Source organism: Taudactylus pleione, unplaced genomic scaffold (genome assembly GCF_031769625.1).
Source record: "Taudactylus pleione unplaced genomic scaffold, aTauple2 ptg000773l, whole genome shotgun sequence".
NCBI lineage: Eukaryota > Metazoa > Chordata > Amphibia > Anura > Myobatrachidae > Taudactylus > Taudactylus pleione.
The window spans coordinates 252,501-261,730 of record NW_028285175.1 but is presented as its reverse complement, the minus strand read 5'-3'; the positions used below and the strand labels follow the sequence as shown (position 1 = coordinate 261,730).

The 9,230-nt window shown below is 37.3% G+C and overlaps 7 non-coding genes and 25 pseudogenes across 7 annotated transcripts; all 32 read left to right on the top strand.

Moving 5' to 3' along the window:
* The first annotated feature begins 155 nt into the window (after nucleotides 1–155).
* Nucleotides 156–274, top strand: LOC148476829 (5S ribosomal RNA). Its single transcript, XR_015872625.1, has one exon. It is a non-coding gene; the product is annotated as a 5S ribosomal RNA (ribosomal RNA).
* Nucleotides 275–389: 115 nt separating this feature from the next.
* LOC148476828 (5S ribosomal RNA) lies at nucleotides 390–508 on the top strand (annotated as a pseudogene).
* A 116-nt stretch (nucleotides 509–624) lies between these two features.
* LOC148476827 (5S ribosomal RNA) lies at nucleotides 625–743 on the top strand. Its single transcript, XR_015872715.1, has one exon. It is a non-coding gene; the product is annotated as a 5S ribosomal RNA (ribosomal RNA).
* Nucleotides 744–859: 116 nt separating this feature from the next.
* Nucleotides 860–978, top strand: LOC148476826 (5S ribosomal RNA; annotated as a pseudogene).
* A 350-nt stretch (nucleotides 979–1,328) lies between these two features.
* LOC148476825 (5S ribosomal RNA) lies at nucleotides 1,329–1,447 on the top strand (annotated as a pseudogene).
* A 350-nt stretch (nucleotides 1,448–1,797) lies between these two features.
* On the top strand, nucleotides 1,798–1,916 carry LOC148476824 (5S ribosomal RNA; annotated as a pseudogene).
* A 116-nt stretch (nucleotides 1,917–2,032) lies between these two features.
* LOC148476823 (5S ribosomal RNA) lies at nucleotides 2,033–2,151 on the top strand (annotated as a pseudogene).
* A 111-nt stretch (nucleotides 2,152–2,262) lies between these two features.
* Nucleotides 2,263–2,381, top strand: LOC148476822 (5S ribosomal RNA; annotated as a pseudogene).
* A 116-nt stretch (nucleotides 2,382–2,497) lies between these two features.
* On the top strand, nucleotides 2,498–2,616 carry LOC148476821 (5S ribosomal RNA; annotated as a pseudogene).
* A 116-nt stretch (nucleotides 2,617–2,732) lies between these two features.
* On the top strand, nucleotides 2,733–2,851 carry LOC148476820 (5S ribosomal RNA; annotated as a pseudogene).
* Nucleotides 2,852–2,967: 116 nt separating this feature from the next.
* LOC148476819 (5S ribosomal RNA) lies at nucleotides 2,968–3,086 on the top strand. The gene has a single exon (XR_015872624.1). It is a non-coding gene; the product is annotated as a 5S ribosomal RNA (ribosomal RNA).
* A 115-nt stretch (nucleotides 3,087–3,201) lies between these two features.
* LOC148476818 (5S ribosomal RNA) lies at nucleotides 3,202–3,320 on the top strand (annotated as a pseudogene).
* Nucleotides 3,321–3,670: 350 nt separating this feature from the next.
* On the top strand, nucleotides 3,671–3,789 carry LOC148476817 (5S ribosomal RNA; annotated as a pseudogene).
* A 116-nt stretch (nucleotides 3,790–3,905) lies between these two features.
* On the top strand, nucleotides 3,906–4,024 carry LOC148476816 (5S ribosomal RNA; annotated as a pseudogene).
* Nucleotides 4,025–4,139: 115 nt separating this feature from the next.
* On the top strand, nucleotides 4,140–4,258 carry LOC148476815 (5S ribosomal RNA; annotated as a pseudogene).
* Nucleotides 4,259–4,373: 115 nt separating this feature from the next.
* Nucleotides 4,374–4,492, top strand: LOC148476814 (5S ribosomal RNA; annotated as a pseudogene).
* A 116-nt stretch (nucleotides 4,493–4,608) lies between these two features.
* Nucleotides 4,609–4,727, top strand: LOC148476813 (5S ribosomal RNA). Its single transcript, XR_015872623.1, has one exon. It is a non-coding gene; the product is annotated as a 5S ribosomal RNA (ribosomal RNA).
* A 115-nt stretch (nucleotides 4,728–4,842) lies between these two features.
* On the top strand, nucleotides 4,843–4,961 carry LOC148476812 (5S ribosomal RNA; annotated as a pseudogene).
* Nucleotides 4,962–5,076: 115 nt separating this feature from the next.
* On the top strand, nucleotides 5,077–5,195 carry LOC148476811 (5S ribosomal RNA; annotated as a pseudogene).
* Nucleotides 5,196–5,311: 116 nt separating this feature from the next.
* LOC148476810 (5S ribosomal RNA) lies at nucleotides 5,312–5,430 on the top strand (annotated as a pseudogene).
* A 116-nt stretch (nucleotides 5,431–5,546) lies between these two features.
* LOC148476809 (5S ribosomal RNA) lies at nucleotides 5,547–5,665 on the top strand (annotated as a pseudogene).
* A 116-nt stretch (nucleotides 5,666–5,781) lies between these two features.
* LOC148476808 (5S ribosomal RNA) lies at nucleotides 5,782–5,900 on the top strand (annotated as a pseudogene).
* A 116-nt stretch (nucleotides 5,901–6,016) lies between these two features.
* On the top strand, nucleotides 6,017–6,135 carry LOC148476807 (5S ribosomal RNA; annotated as a pseudogene).
* A 116-nt stretch (nucleotides 6,136–6,251) lies between these two features.
* Nucleotides 6,252–6,370, top strand: LOC148476806 (5S ribosomal RNA; annotated as a pseudogene).
* Nucleotides 6,371–6,485: 115 nt separating this feature from the next.
* On the top strand, nucleotides 6,486–6,604 carry LOC148476805 (5S ribosomal RNA; annotated as a pseudogene).
* Nucleotides 6,605–6,720: 116 nt separating this feature from the next.
* Nucleotides 6,721–6,839, top strand: LOC148476804 (5S ribosomal RNA). Its single transcript, XR_015872622.1, has one exon. It is a non-coding gene; the product is annotated as a 5S ribosomal RNA (ribosomal RNA).
* Nucleotides 6,840–6,954: 115 nt separating this feature from the next.
* Nucleotides 6,955–7,073, top strand: LOC148476803 (5S ribosomal RNA; annotated as a pseudogene).
* Nucleotides 7,074–7,189: 116 nt separating this feature from the next.
* LOC148476802 (5S ribosomal RNA) lies at nucleotides 7,190–7,308 on the top strand (annotated as a pseudogene).
* Nucleotides 7,309–7,658: 350 nt separating this feature from the next.
* LOC148476801 (5S ribosomal RNA) lies at nucleotides 7,659–7,777 on the top strand (annotated as a pseudogene).
* A 115-nt stretch (nucleotides 7,778–7,892) lies between these two features.
* LOC148476800 (5S ribosomal RNA) lies at nucleotides 7,893–8,011 on the top strand. The gene has a single exon (XR_015872725.1). It is a non-coding gene; the product is annotated as a 5S ribosomal RNA (ribosomal RNA).
* A 115-nt stretch (nucleotides 8,012–8,126) lies between these two features.
* LOC148476799 (5S ribosomal RNA) lies at nucleotides 8,127–8,245 on the top strand (annotated as a pseudogene).
* An 821-nt stretch (nucleotides 8,246–9,066) lies between these two features.
* LOC148476798 (5S ribosomal RNA) lies at nucleotides 9,067–9,185 on the top strand. The gene has a single exon (XR_015872682.1). It is a non-coding gene; the product is annotated as a 5S ribosomal RNA (ribosomal RNA).
* The last annotated feature ends 45 nt before the right edge of the window (nucleotides 9,186–9,230 follow it).

The window sequence follows — 9,230 nt, the reverse complement described above, 5'->3', positions numbered from 1 at the left end:
GGATGGGAGACCACCTGGGAATACCAGGTGCTGTAGGTAATTTTATACTGCCATAACATTCTTTTCTATTACATTTTACATTTAATTTTTTCAACTTATCAATGAATTTACTTGAGTTAAGAAGTAAAAGAGGTCTAAAGTTAATGGTTTTGAGCACCTACAGCCAAACCACACTGGACATGCCCAATCTCGTCTGATCTTGGAAGCTATGCAGTGTTGGGCCTGGTTAGTACTTGGATGGGAGACCACCTGGGAATACCAGGTGCTGTAGGTAATTTTATACTGCCATAACATTCTTTTCTATTACATTTTACATTTCATTTTTCAACTTATCATTGAATTTACTTGAGTTAAGAAGTAAAAGAGGTCTAAAGTTAATGTTTTTGAGCACCTACAGCCAAACCACACTGGACATGCCCAATCTCGTCTGAACTTGGAAGCTATGCAGTGTTGGGTGTGGTTAGTATTTGAATGGGAGACCACCAGGGATTACCACGTGCTGTAGGTAATTTTATACTGCCATAACATTCTTTTCTATTACATTTTAAATTTAATTTTTTCAACTTATCAATGAATTTACTTGAGTTAAGAAGTAATAGAGGTCTAAAGTTAATGTTTTTGAGCACCTACAGCCAAACCACACTGGACATGCCCAATCTCGTCTGATCTTGGAAGCTATGCAGTGTTGGGCCTGGTTAGTACTTGGATGGGAGACCACCTGGGAATACCAGGTGCTGTAGGTCATTTTATGCAGCCATAACTTTCTTTTCTATTACATTTTACATTTAATTTTTTCAACTTATTAATGAATTTACTTGAGTTAAGAAGTAAAAGAGGTCTAAAGTTAATGTTTTTGAGCACCTACAGCCAAACCACACTGGACATGCCCAATCTCGTCTGATCTTGGAAGCTATGCAGTGTTGGACATGTTTAGTACTTGGATAGGAGACCACCTAGGAATCCCAGGTGCTGTAGGTAATTTTATACTGCCATAACTTCTTTTCTATTACATTTTAAATTTAATTTTTTCAACTTATCATTGAATTTACTTGAGTTAAGAAGTAAAAGAGGTCTAAAGTTAATGGTTTTGAGCACCTACAGCCAATCCACACTGGACTTGCCCCATCTCGTCTTATCTTGGTAGCTATGCAGTGTTGGGCATGGGCAGTACTTGGATGGGAGACCACCTGGGAAAACCAGCTGCAGTAGGTAATTTTGTACTGCCATAACATTCTTTTCTATTACATTTTACATTTAATTTTTTCAACTTATCAATGAATTTACTTGAGTTAAGAAGTAATAGAGGTCTAAAGTTAATGTTTTTGAGCACCTACAGCCAAACCACACTGGACATGCCCAATCTCGTCTGATCTTGGAAGCTATGCAGTGTTGGACATGTTTAGTACTTGGATAGGAGACCACCTAGGAATCCCAGGTGCTGTAGGTAATTTTATACTGCCATAACTTCTTTTCTATTACATTTTAAATTTAATTTTTTCAACTTATCATTGAATTTACTTGAGTTAAGAAGTAAAAGAGGTCTAAAGTTAATGGTTTTGAGCACCTACAGCCAATCCACACTGGACTTGCCCCATCTCGTCTTATCTTGGTAGCTATGCAGTGTTGGGCATGGTCAGTACTTGGATGGGAGACCACCTGGGAAAACCAGCTGCAGTAGGTAATTTTGTACTGCCATAACATTCTTTTCTATTACATTTTACATTTAATTTTTTCAACTTATCAATGAATTTACTTGAGTTAAGAAGTAATAGAGGTCTAAAGTTAATGTTTTTGAGCACCTACAGCCAAACCACACTGGACATGCCCAATCTCGTCTGATCTTGGAAGCTATGCAGTGTTGGGACTGGTTTGTACTTGGATGGGAGACTACCTAGGAATCCCAGGTTCTGTAGGTAATTTTATACTGCCATAACATTCTTTTCTATTACATTTTACATTTAATTTTTTCAACTTATCAATGAATTTACTTGAGTAAAGAAGTAAAAGAGGTCTAAAGTTAATATTTTTGAGCACCTACAGCCAAACCGCAGTGGACATGCCCAATCTTGTCTGATCTTGGAAGCTATGCAGTGTTGGGCCTGGTTAGTACTTGGATGGGAGACCACCTAGGAATCCCAGGTGCTGTAGGTAATTTTATACTGCCATAACAGTCTATTACATTTTACATTTAATTTTTTCAACTTATCAATGAATTTACTTGAGTAAAGAAGTAAAAGAGGTCTAAAGTTAATGTCTTTGAGCACCTACAGCCAAACCACACTTGACATGCCCAATCTCGTCTGATATTGGAAGCTATGTAGTGTTGGGCCTGGATAGTACTTGGATGGGAGACCACCTAGGAATCCCTGGTGCTGTAGGTAATTTTATATAGCCATAACATTCTTTTCTATTACATTTTACATTACATTTTTTCAACTTATCAATTAATTTACTTGAGTTAAGAAGTAAAAGAGGTCTAAATTTAATGTTTTTGAGCGCCTATAGCCAAACCACACTGGACATGCCCAATCTCATCTGATCTTGGAAGTTATGCAGTGTTGGGCCTGGTTAGTACTTGAATGGGAGACCACCTGGGAATATCAGGTGCTGTAGGTAATGTTAAACTGCCATAACATTCTTTTCTATTAAATTTTACATTTAATTTTTTCAACTTATCAATGAATTTACTTGAGTTAAGAAGTAAAAGATGTCTAAAGTTAATGTTTTTGAGCACCTACAGTCAAACCACACTGGGCATGCCCAATCTCGTCTGATCTTGGAAGCTATGCAGTGTTTGGCCTGGTTTGTACTTGGATGGGAGACCTCCTGGTAATACCAGGTGCTGTAGGTAATTTTATACTGCCATAACTTTCTTTTCTATTACATTTTACATTTAATTTTTTCAACTTATCATTGAATTTACTTGAGTTAAGAAGTAATAGCGGTATAAATTTAATGCTTTTGGGCACCTACAGCCAAACCACACTGGACATGCCCAATCTCGTCTGATCTTGGAAGCTATGCAGTGTTGGGCCTGGTTAGTACTTGGATGGGAGACCACCTGGGAATACCAGGTGCTGTAGGTAATTTTATACTCCCATAACATTCTTTTCTATTACATTTTACATTTCATTTTTCAACTTATCATTGAATTTACTTGAGTTTAGAAGTAAAAGAGGTCTAAAGTTAATGTTTTTGAGCACCTACAGCCAAACCACACTGGACATGCCCAATCTCGTCTGAACTTGGAAGCTATGCAGTGTTGGACCTGTTTAGTACTTGGATAGGAGACCACCTAGGAATCCCAGGTCCTGTAGGTAATTTTATACTGCCATAACATTCTTTTCTATTACATTTTACATTTAATTTTTCAACTTATCATTGAATAAACTTGAGTTAAGAAGTAAAAGAGGTCTAAAGTTAATACTTTTGAGCACCTACAGCCAATCCACACTGGACATGCCCCATCTCGTCTTATCTTGGTAGCTATGCAGTGTTGGGCATGGTCAGTACTTGGATGGGAGACCACCTGGGAAAACCAGCTGCAGTACGTAATTTTATACTGCCATAACATTCTTTTCTATTACATTTTACATTTAATTTTTTCAACTTATCAATGAATTTACTTGAGTTAAGAAGTAATAGAGGTCTAAAGTTAATGTTTTTGAGCACCTACAGCCAAACCACACTGGACATGCCCAATCTCGTCTGATCTTGGAAGCTATGCAGTGTTGGACCTGTTTAGTACTTGGATAGGAGACCACCTAGGAATCCCAGGTGCTGTAGGTAATTTTATACTGCCATAACATTCTTTTCTATTACATTTTAAATTTAATTTTTTCAACTTATCAATGAATTTACTTGAGTTAAGAAGTAATTGAGGTCTAAAGTTAATGTTTTTGAGCACCTACAGCCAAACCACACTGGACATGCCCAATCTCGTCTGATCTTGGAAGCTATGCAGTGTTGGGCCTGGTTAGTACTTGGATGGGAGACCACCTGGGAATACCAGGAGCTGTAGGTAATTTTATACTGCCATAACATTCTTTTCAATTACATTTTACATTTAATTTTTCAACTTATCATTGAATTTACTTGTGTTAAGAAGTAAAAGCGGTCTAAATTTAACACTTTTGAGCACCAACATCCAAACCACAGTGGACATGCCCAATCTCGTCTGATCTTGGAAGCTATGCAGTGTTGGGCCTGGTTAGTACTTGGATGGGAGACCACCTGGGATTACCAGGTGCTGTAGGTAATTTTATACTGCCATAACATTCTTTTCTATTACATTTTACATTTCATTTTTCAACTTATCATTGAATTTACTTGAGTTAAGATGTAAAAGAGGTCTAAAGTTAATGTTTTTGAGCACCAACAGCCAAACCACACTGGACATGCCCAATCTCGTCTGAACTTGGAAGCTATGCAGTGTTGGGCCTGGTTAGTACTTGGATGGGAGACCACCTGGGATTACCAGGTGCTGTAGGTAATTTTATAGTGCCTAAACATTCTTTTCTATTACATTTTAAATTTAATTTTTTCAACTTATCAATGAATTTACTTGAGTTAAGAAGTAATAGAGGTCTAAAGTTAATGTTTTTGAGCACCTACAGCCAAACCACACTGGACATGCCCAATCTCGTCTGATCTTGGAAGCTATGCAGTGTTGGGCCTGGTTAGTACTTGGATGGGAGACCACCTGGGAATACCAGGTGCTGTAGGTAATTTTATGCAGCCATAACATTCTTTTCTATTACATTTTACATTTAATTTTTCAACTTTTCAATGAATTTACTTGAGTTAAGAAGTAAAAGAGGTCTAAAGTTAATGTTTTTGAGCACCTACAGCCAAACCACACTGGACATGCCCAATCTCGTCTGATCTTGGAAGCTATGCAATGTTGGGCCTGGTTAGTACTTGGATGGGAGACCACCTAGGAATCCCAGGTGCTGTAGGTAATTTTATACTGCCATAACAGTCTTTTCTATTACATTTTACATTTAATTTTTTCAACTTATCAATGAATTTACTTGAGTTAAGAAGTAAAAGATGTCTAAAGTTAAGGCTTTTAGCACCTATAGCCAAACCACACTGGACATGCCCAATCTCGTCTGATCTTGGAAGCTATGCAGTGTTGGGCCTGGTTAGTACTTGGCTGGGAGACCACCTGGGAATACCTGGTGCTGTAGGTAATTTTATATAGCCATAACATTCTTTTCTATTACATTTTACATTACATTTTTTCAACTTAGCAATGAATTTACTTGAGTTAAGAAGTAAAAGACGTCTAAAGTTAATATTTTTCAGCACCTATAGCCAAACCACACTGGACATGGCCAATGTCGTTTGATATTGGAAGCTATGCAGTGTTGGGCATGGTCAGTACTTGGATGGGAGACCACCTGGGAATACCAGGTGCTGTAGGTAATTTTATACTGCCATAACATTCTTTTCTATTACATTTTACATGTAATTTTTTCAACTTATCAATGAATTTACTTGAGTAAAGAAGTAAAAGAGGTCTAAAGTTAATGTCTTTGAGCACCTACAGCCAAACCACACTTGACATGCCCAATCTCGTCTGATATTGGAAGCTATGCAGTGTTGGGCCTGGATAGTACTTGGATGGGAGACCACCTAGGAATCCCTGGTGCTGTAGGTAATTTTATATAGCCATAACATTCTTTTCTATTACATTTTACATTACATTTTTTCAACTTATCAATTAATTTACTTGAGTTAAGAAGTAAAAGAGGTCTAAATTTAATGTTTTTGAGCGCCTATTGCCAAACCACACTGGACATGCCCAATCTCGTCTGATCTTGGAAGTTATGCAGTGTTGGGCCTGGTTAGTACTTGAATGGGAGACCACCTGGGAATATCAGGTGCTGTAGGTAATTTTATACTGCCATAACATTCTTTTCTATTAAATTTTACATTTAATTTTTTCAACTTATCAATGAATTTACTTGAGTTAAGAAGTAAAAGATGTCTAAAGTTAATGTTTTTGAGCACCTACAGTCAAACCACACTGGACATGCCCAATCTCGTCTGATCTTGGAAGCTATGCAGTGTTTGGCCTGGTTTGTACTTGGATGGGAGACCACCTGGGAATACCAGGTGCTGTAGGTAATTTTATACTGCCATAACATTCTTTTCTAGAACATTTTACATTTAATTTTTTCAACTTATCATTGAATTTACTTGAGTTAAGAAGTAAAATAGGTCTAAAGTTAATGTTTTTGAGCACCTACAGCCAAACCACACTGGACATGCCCAATCTTGTCTGATCTTGGAAGTTATGCAGTGTTGGGCCTGGTTAGTACTTGGATGGGAGACCACCTGGGAATACCAGGAGCTGTAGGTAATTTTATACTGCCATAACATTCTTTTCTATTATATTTTACATTTAATTTTACAACTTATCATTGAATTTACTTGAGTTAAGAAGTAAAAGAGGTCTAAAGTTAATGTTTTTGAGCACCTACAGCCAAACCACACTGAACATGCCCAATCTCGTCTGATCTTGGAAGCTATGCAGTGTTGGGCCTGGTTAGTACTTGGATGGGAGATCTCCTGGTAATACCAGGTGCTGTAGGTAATTTTATACTGCCATAACTTTCTTTTCTATTACATTTTACATTTAATTTTTTCAACTTATCATTGAATTTACTTGAGTTAAGAAGTAATAGCGGTATAAATTTAATGCTTTTGGGAACCTACAGCCAAACCACACTGGACATGCCCAATCTCGTCTGATCTTGGAAGCTATGCAGTGTTGGGCCTGGTTAGTACTTGGATGGGAGACCACCTGGGAATACCAGGTGCTGTAGGTAATTTTATACTCCCATAACATTCTTTTCTATTACATTTTACATTTCATTTTTCAACTTATCATTGAATTTACTTGAGTTAAGAAGTAAAAGAGGTCTAAAGTTAATGTTTTTGAGCACCTACAGCCAAACCACACTGGACATGCCCAATCTCATCTGAACTTGGAAGCTATGCAGTGTTGGTCCTGTTTAGTACTTGGATAGGAGACCACCTAGGAATCCCAGGTCCTGTAGGTAATTTTATACTGCCATAACATTCTTTTCTATTACATTTTAAATTTAATTTTTTCAACTTATCAATGAATTTACTTGAGTTAAGAAGTAATAGAGGTCTAAAGTTAATGTTTTTGAGCACCTACAGCCAAACCACACTGGACATGCCCAATCTCGTCTGACCTTGGAAGCTATGCAGTGTTGGGCCTGGTTAGTACTTGGATGGGAGACCTCCTGGGAATACCAGGAGTGGTAGGTAATTTTATACTGCCATAACATTCTTTTCTATTACATTTTATATTTAATTTTTCAACTTATCATTGAATTTACTTGAGTTAAGAAGTAAAAGAGGTCTAAAGTTAATACTTTTGAGCACCTACAGCCAATCCACACTGGACATGCCCCATCTCGTCTTATCTTGGTAGCTATGCAGTGTTGGGCATGGTCAGTACTTGGATGGGAGACCACCTGGGAAAACCAGCTGCAGTAGGTAATTTTATACTGCCATAACATTCTTTTCTATTACATTTTACATTTAATTTTTTCAACTTATCAATGAATTTACTTGAGTTAAGAAGTAATAGAGGTCTAAAGTTAATGTTTTTGAGCACCTACAGCCAAACCACACTGGACATGCCCAATCTCGTCTGATCTTGGAAGCTATGCAGTGTTGGACCTGTTTAGTACTTGGATAGGAGACCACCTAGGAATCCCACGTGCTGTAGGTATTTTATACTGCCTTAACATTCTTTTCTATTACATTTCAAATTTAATTTTTTCAACTTATCAATGAATTTACTTGAGTTAAGAAGTAATTGAGGTCTAAAGTTAATGTTTTTGAGCACCTACAGCCAAACCACACTGGACATGCCCAATCTCGTCTGATCTTGGAAACTATGCAGTGTTGGGCCTGGTTAGTACTTGGATGGGAGACCACCTGGGAATACCAGGTGCTGTAGGTAATTTTATACTGCCATAACATTCTTTTCTATTACATTTTACATATAATTTTTTCAACTTATCAATGAATTTACTTGAGTTAAGAAGTAAAAGATGTCTAAAGTTAAGACTTTTAGCACCTACAGCCAAACCACACTGGACATGCCCAATCTCGTCTGATTTTGGAAGCTATGCAGTGTTGGGCCTGGTTAGTACTTGGATGGGAGACCACCTGGGAATACCAGGTGCTGTAGGTAATTTTATATAGCCATAACATTCTTTTCTATAACATTTTACATTTCATTTTTTCAACTTAGCAATGAATTTCCTTGAGTTAAGAATTAAAAGAGGTCTAATGTTAATATTTTTCAGCACCTATAGCCAAACCACACTGGACATGGCCAATGTCGTTTGATCTTGGAAGCTATGCAGTGTTGGGAATGGTCAGAACTTGGATGGGTGACCACCTGGGAAAACCAGGGGCAGTAGGTAATTTTATACTGCCATAACATTCTTTTCTATTACATTTTACATTTAATTTTTTCAACTTATCAATGAATTTACTTGAGTAAAGAAGTAATAGAGGTCTAAAGTTAATGTTTTTGACCACCTACAGCCAATCCACACTGGACATTCCGAATCTCGTCTTATCTTGGAAGCTGTGCAGTGTTGGGCCTGGTCAGTACTTGGATGGGAGACCACCTGGGAAAACCAGGTGCAGTAGGTAATTTTATACTGCCATAACATTCTTTTCTATTACATTTTACATTTAATTTTTTCAACTTATCAATGAATTTACTTGAGTTAAGAAGTAATACAGGTCTAAAGTTAATGTTTTTGAGCACCTACAGCCAAACCACACTAGACATGCCCAATCTCATCTGATCTTGGAAGCTATGCAGTGTTGGCACTGGTTTGTACTTGGATGGGAGACTACCTAGGAATCCCAGGTTCTGTAGGTAATTTTATACTGCCATAACATTCTTTTCTATTAAATTTTACATTTAATTTTTTCAACTTATCAATGAATTTACTTGAGTAAAGAAGTAAAAGAGGTCTAAAGTTAATGTTTTTGAGCACCTACAGCCAAACCGCACTGGACATGCCCAATCTCATCTGATCTTGGAAGCTATGCAGTGTTGGGCCTGGTTAGTACTTGGATGGGAGACCACCTGGGAATACCAGGAGCTGTAGGTAATTTTATACTGCCATAACATTCTTTTCTATTACATTTTACATTTA